We start from the raw sequence: 6,000 nt of genomic DNA, 5'->3' as shown, positions 1-6,000 counted from the left end.
TTTATTGGGATGTCCACGATAATGAAAAAGTGAAAGATGTTTTGCTACCATCTAGTGGACGGTTTATGCAATTAGTACCAGAACCCAAAACTGAACAACTTAATTATTTTAATGTAATAATAACTTTATTTTATGTAGCCAGCTCTTAACAACTACAGTGTAGTGCATGGTACGCCACACATACAATTTTACAGACAACCCCTGCACAGATGAGCTTACAATCTATGTTTTTTGATGCCTGAGGCACTTAGAGATAAAGTGACATGACAAGGTCACAAGGAGCTGACACTGGGAATTGAACCAGACTACACGGCTCAAACTCAGTGTCCTTGTTTACCAATCAGTGCCTTTACTCACTGAGCCGCTCGTTCAGTAATTCCTCTGTGTCATTGTTTACCAATCAGTGCCTTTACTCACTGAGCCGCTCGTTCAGTAATTCCTCTCAGTGTCATTGTTTACCAATCAGTGCCTTTACTCACTGAGCCGCTCGTTCAGTAATTCCTCTCAGTGTCATTGTTTACCAATCAGTGCCTTTACTCACTGAGTCGCTCGTTCAGTAATTCCTCTCTGCTGAAAAAGTTTGTAGGGCTTTCTGTGTGCAAGTTTTATGGCAGAGATAAAACCAAACAAGTATTAAGGACATCACAGCTTTAGGTGTAGCTGTGCGCTTTCTCCAGCCCAGATCCACAAAGCTCAGTTAAATGACGTCATTTGACGTTAGCCCAAGTTAATGTCACGGTAACACTAACGGTGTACCTTCAAATGGCAATAACATACCGCTAAGCCGCGTTTTCTCCCATAAAGAGCATAGCGTTTTTTTTAAACTCGATAATATTAAAATGTAAAAAGAAACAATTTTTAAAAAAAATATTTGAAAATGTAAAAAAAAAAATCATCAACATTCGAGACTTTAAAAAAAAATGTGGAAAAAAACATAAAATAAATTTCCGACACATTCGCCACAAGACTGGTATAACGTCACGTTACTGGAAGATTACCCAATGCTATGCTACAATAACATGACATAACCCTATGCAAATGTAGTTCAGATGTTGTTTTTGCATATAATTAGATTGAGGACACCATGTTAACTCTGGGAACTTACCGTCAGTTCCAGTTTTAGGTAATGTGACGTTATGCGCCCTGATATAATCGAGCGTTGTGAATCTAGTCCTCTGCATCATGGACACTGTTACAAACATAAACTAAGGCCGCGTTTATAGTGGGCGCAATGGCACGAACAACAGAGCTCTTCTCTATGAGGCCGCCCATAGTGCGCGCGACCGCGCGAGCGATTAAGCGCGACCGCGTGTCAGATTTGTGAAAAGTCAAATAATGTTGTTTTTTCGCGCGACGACCGCGTCACGGGCGGATCACGTGCGCGGTTCAGCCAATGAAGGTGAACCGGTCGCGTGACATCTCAACCACGCCTCCACCACGCCTCCCCATAGCGCAAGCCCTATGAGCACAAATCGCACGAGCGAGAGGCGTGCATGGCGCCACGCGCTCCGTCGTGCATGCGCGCCCACTATAATCGCAGCTTATGAAATGAACCGGATGAAGGGGTTATGTTTATAAACAATAATGTGCACTTGGAAATGTGCCGACACATTGATTATTTTGCACAACTCTAATGTACACCTTCCCTTTATTTCTAAAGAAGGATAGGGCAATTAAATAAAGAGCTTTAGCTGCAGCTCTAGAACAATAGTTCTTCATATAAAAACAATGTGGTGTTTAGACTTTGTAGACCATAAAACAAATGCATATGTAATATCTTCAAGGCTTAACTTATATATCTAACAAACACATCTTTATATAAACATGGTTAAAATGGCAGATAATGTGCTCACAAAGCTGACTGTAACTCAGTATTGTATAGGCTGTTCAGTAGGAGTCACAATATATTTATTAACTGGTGACAATTTGGGGACACTAATCCTTAGATAACTGGTGTCATCAACTCATGTTACAAATCCACTGAGCAGCTGCAATTATATAAAGGTCTTTGATTCATACAGTTTAGAAAGTGTCATACTAGTGATGAATATATGTCTTTCCTGAACTGCTAGGATATAAGCATGCTAAACAATCAGTCACAAAAGCAGTTCGCCCCTATTCTCCCTCTCGTTCAAAATGATAACTTATTTTGTAGTCATTTAGTAAATATTTAGTAATAAAAAATATATATATTAAAATAAGTATTTAATTGGCTAATTAACACATTTATCCACATGACAAGACTTGTAAGCTCTTCGGGGCAGGGACTTCCTTTCCTATTGTTACTTTTATATCTGACTCGCTTATTCCCAGTATTCATTATAATATTATGTCACGTGTATTACTGCTGGGAAGCACTATTTACCTGGATGGCGCTATATAAATAAAGATATATATATATATATATATATATATATATATATATACATTTCCACACCCACCCACACCATTTATATCCAGTCCCACTCCACACACACCTTGTGTAAAGCACTGTATATACTGTGGGCTCTCCATTCATTTTTATCCACACTGATACACATACACACTCTTTCTTCACTTGCTTTCAGTAACCTTTTGACACCTCTAGCCATAAAACACATCCACACCGGGGGAAGGAACAGCACAGATAACATTCCAAGAGACACTGTTTTTAAGTATACCTTTTGCTTCATTCATTGTAACATCGCCGGAAGAAGAGATCAGTGTATCTCGAAAGCTCGCACAAATAAAAGCATTTCGTTAGCCACAGAACGGTATCATCTATTTATTTTTTTATTTTTTTGATTATTGGACTTTTTATTAGGACATCATATAATGTTTTTTAAAATGTAATTACATTAATTGACATGTTGTGGCATCTAAAATAGAATAGCACAATCAGACCAGTTACACAGAGGCCCTGTATGAATCGTTTCAGTCTGAATCCGATATACTGCTGCGGCCGAGTTTATTCGAGCATTTGCCCGTTCTCGGCCGCAGCAGTAACCTGGCGCGCGCCGGAGGGTGCCGGGCGCGCGCCGAAGCCTCGGAGGAGAGGCCCGGCGATCGCGGCTTCCCCCTCTCCTCTCCGGGTCCGCCGGGTCCCCCGGAACGTCCCGCCGCCGTCCTCACATCCGCGCGACACCAGGGCTCCCTCGGGGAGCCCTGGGCACGCGTACAGGCGGCACTGGCACCCGATGACGCGTGACCGCGCATCGGTGATGCGCGGCACGCTGAGGGAGCCGTACTCAAATAAAGTGTGCCGCCTGTGTAAATGGAAGCAGTGTGCTCTTCAGTGTGTTCTTCATCAATTCTGCATCAGGGGTGATCAACTCCAGTCCTCAAGGGCCACCAACAGGTCAGGTTTTCAGGATATCCCTGCTTCAGCAAAGGTGGTTCAGCCAGTGGCTCAGTGCTGAAGCAGGGATATTCTGAAAACCTGACCTGTTGGTGGCCATTGAAGACTGAAGTTGGCCACCCCTGTTTCACATACTGTATGACAATAGGGGAGTTTACTCTGAGTCCTTACTTACTTAGTAGTATTTCCTTTCAAACTAATCTTTACTTTTTTAAAAGTTTTTCTCAGTGTTCATATAAATTGAGTAATTTAATGCACATGTGCTCATGTTGTGACTATGTTGTTGATACTGTTGATACTGTTGAATAGACAACCTTTTGAATCATATTTCCACGTGGGCTACTTACACGCAAAGAGATTTTTTCACCCCTTTAACTTATTTTTTATTTGTCTTTTCATAGGGTTGAATGGAGGTACAAAATAAAGAGAGGGGGTTGGGGGAGAGGAAATAGCACCTTAGGCACTATGTACAACATTACAACATTTGATACATTGTTGGACATACAGCCCCACCAGGCTCTTTTACTTACAGCTTTACATTATCTACATTTTCGCATAACTGTGGCCAGGACCTCTTTCCTCTTATCCCACCCTAGTGACCAGGGTTCCCATACTTTATGGAATTTCTTGGTATTGTGCTTTATAAATGAGGTGTGTCACCATAGTTTGGACCTTATTCACACTCTGTACAACCTCTCTTCTAGAAGGGAGCAGAGATTATTTCCATGACCCTGAAATTGAGCATCTTGCAGCGTTTTGTATATGTGAAAGCAGCTTGCTCAATTGGTTAAGCTAGCACCGTTGTGAGGGAGTCTCGTGGAGTTGCTATTTATCAGTTTCTACACCATTATCCAAAACCTCTGTATTTTCGGGCAATACCACCAGATATGAGTCATATCTCCCATCCGAGACATCTCTTCCAACACCAATCTGTGGCCGATGACAATATCTGCCTCAACCTATGGGGAGTGAGATACAATCTATAGATAATATTTTTATATTTTCTCTTTTGTTTTTGTACATATGGATTTTCTCGCTGTGTTATCCCATATACCTTCCCAGTCGTCTATTTTGCTCTCTACCTGAAAATCCTGTGCCCATTAAGCCATATATTTATGGTTGCTACTAGTGGGGGTGATAGAGGGAGTTAGATCTTGGTAGAAGGTTGATATGAGCTTCTTTTGGTATTTCCCAAGTATGCATTTGTCCTCAAACTGTAGTCTATGGGAATTACCCATTTGGAGAAATCTGCATAATGTAATGGCGTACTTGTAAATATTTAAACACCTCCGATCTCAGAATTAGAAATCTATCCCAACATTTCTCAATGGTTCATCAGTTTACCCTGAAATAGCATATTCCCTGTATCATGTTTTTTTTTTTATCTTACAATGTATCGAAAGCATTTGTGTCAAGCAAGTCCTGAGATGAAACCCAGGTTGTCAAAGATGGGTATAAATCTTGATGGTTCTACTGTTATTTGGAATTTTGATCTTAATGTTTGCCAATTTTTTTTATGTACATTTCATAACTTCTTATTCAAACTTGCCTGGTGGGGTTTGGCTAACAATCTTTCCTGGCCAAAGAAGAGCTGGCAATGCCACCAGGTTACTGAACACCTTTTCCATGTCCACCCACCTGTGAATTTTTACTTTTGAATGCCAGAAAATTATTTGCTTCAGGTGTGTGACTGGGCAGTACCTCCTAATATCTGGAACTGCCATACCTCCTCCCTCATGTGGAGCAAGCACAACAATCTTGCTATTTTTGTCCTTTTGTTAACCCAAATAAATTGCATTATCTTATTTTGTAATTCTCATATTTCTTATTGGAATGGGGATCACTAGGGTTTAAAAGTAGTATAACAATCTCGGAAGGAGGCTCATCGTAACAGACGTGATATAGCCCATCCAGAAGTGATGTTTATTCCACATTTGTAGGTATTATAAAATGTTTTTAAATACAGTAGCTCTGGATAATTATATTTATATAGTGATTGGTAATTTTTAGTTAAAAAGATACCTTGTTATTTTAACTGAGAGTTTATCCAGCGGTTACTAAAATTAAATTTAAGAAGCTTAACTTCTGGTTCCAGGAGTGTTGGGTTAAGGGCATCAGATTTAGTTGTATTAATTTTATATCCTGTTGAAAGCCACAGTTAGCAGATTATGGTAGGGAAATCATTGGGTTAGTGATCATCAATATAATGTCATCCGCAAATAAGGATAGTTTATAGGCTTCTTTTCCAATCTGAATGCCCTGTATATTAGTAAATTTTCTAATGGTTGTCTCTAGTGGCTCAATAATTAAGCAAACAGTAAGGGAGACAAAGGACAGTCTGGCCTGGTGGCATTATGAATTTTGATTTGGTTCAATTCCCCTCCATGCATTTTTAATGTTGTCATTGGGGTCTTATATAAAGTTTATACTCCTCTCAAATAAGGGCTTGTAAATACAAATGCCTCGAGAGTTCAATTTAGGAAATCCCATTTAATCCTGTCGAATTCTTTTTGAGAATCCTGGCTCAACAGCATCGCCTTAGATTTGGCTACATTTATATAGCCAGTTACATCTATAATCTTTCGCTTGTTAGCCAAAGCCTAATGTTCACTTATAAAACCTACTTGGACGTTATGTATTAGCCGGGGAGGATCGGTTTAGTC

Source organism: Ascaphus truei, chromosome 14, assembly GCF_040206685.1.
Source record: "Ascaphus truei isolate aAscTru1 chromosome 14, aAscTru1.hap1, whole genome shotgun sequence".
Lineage (NCBI taxonomy): Eukaryota > Metazoa > Chordata > Amphibia > Anura > Ascaphidae > Ascaphus > Ascaphus truei.
The sequence above is the reverse complement of the archived record's forward strand: the minus strand, read 5'-3'. Positions refer to the sequence as shown.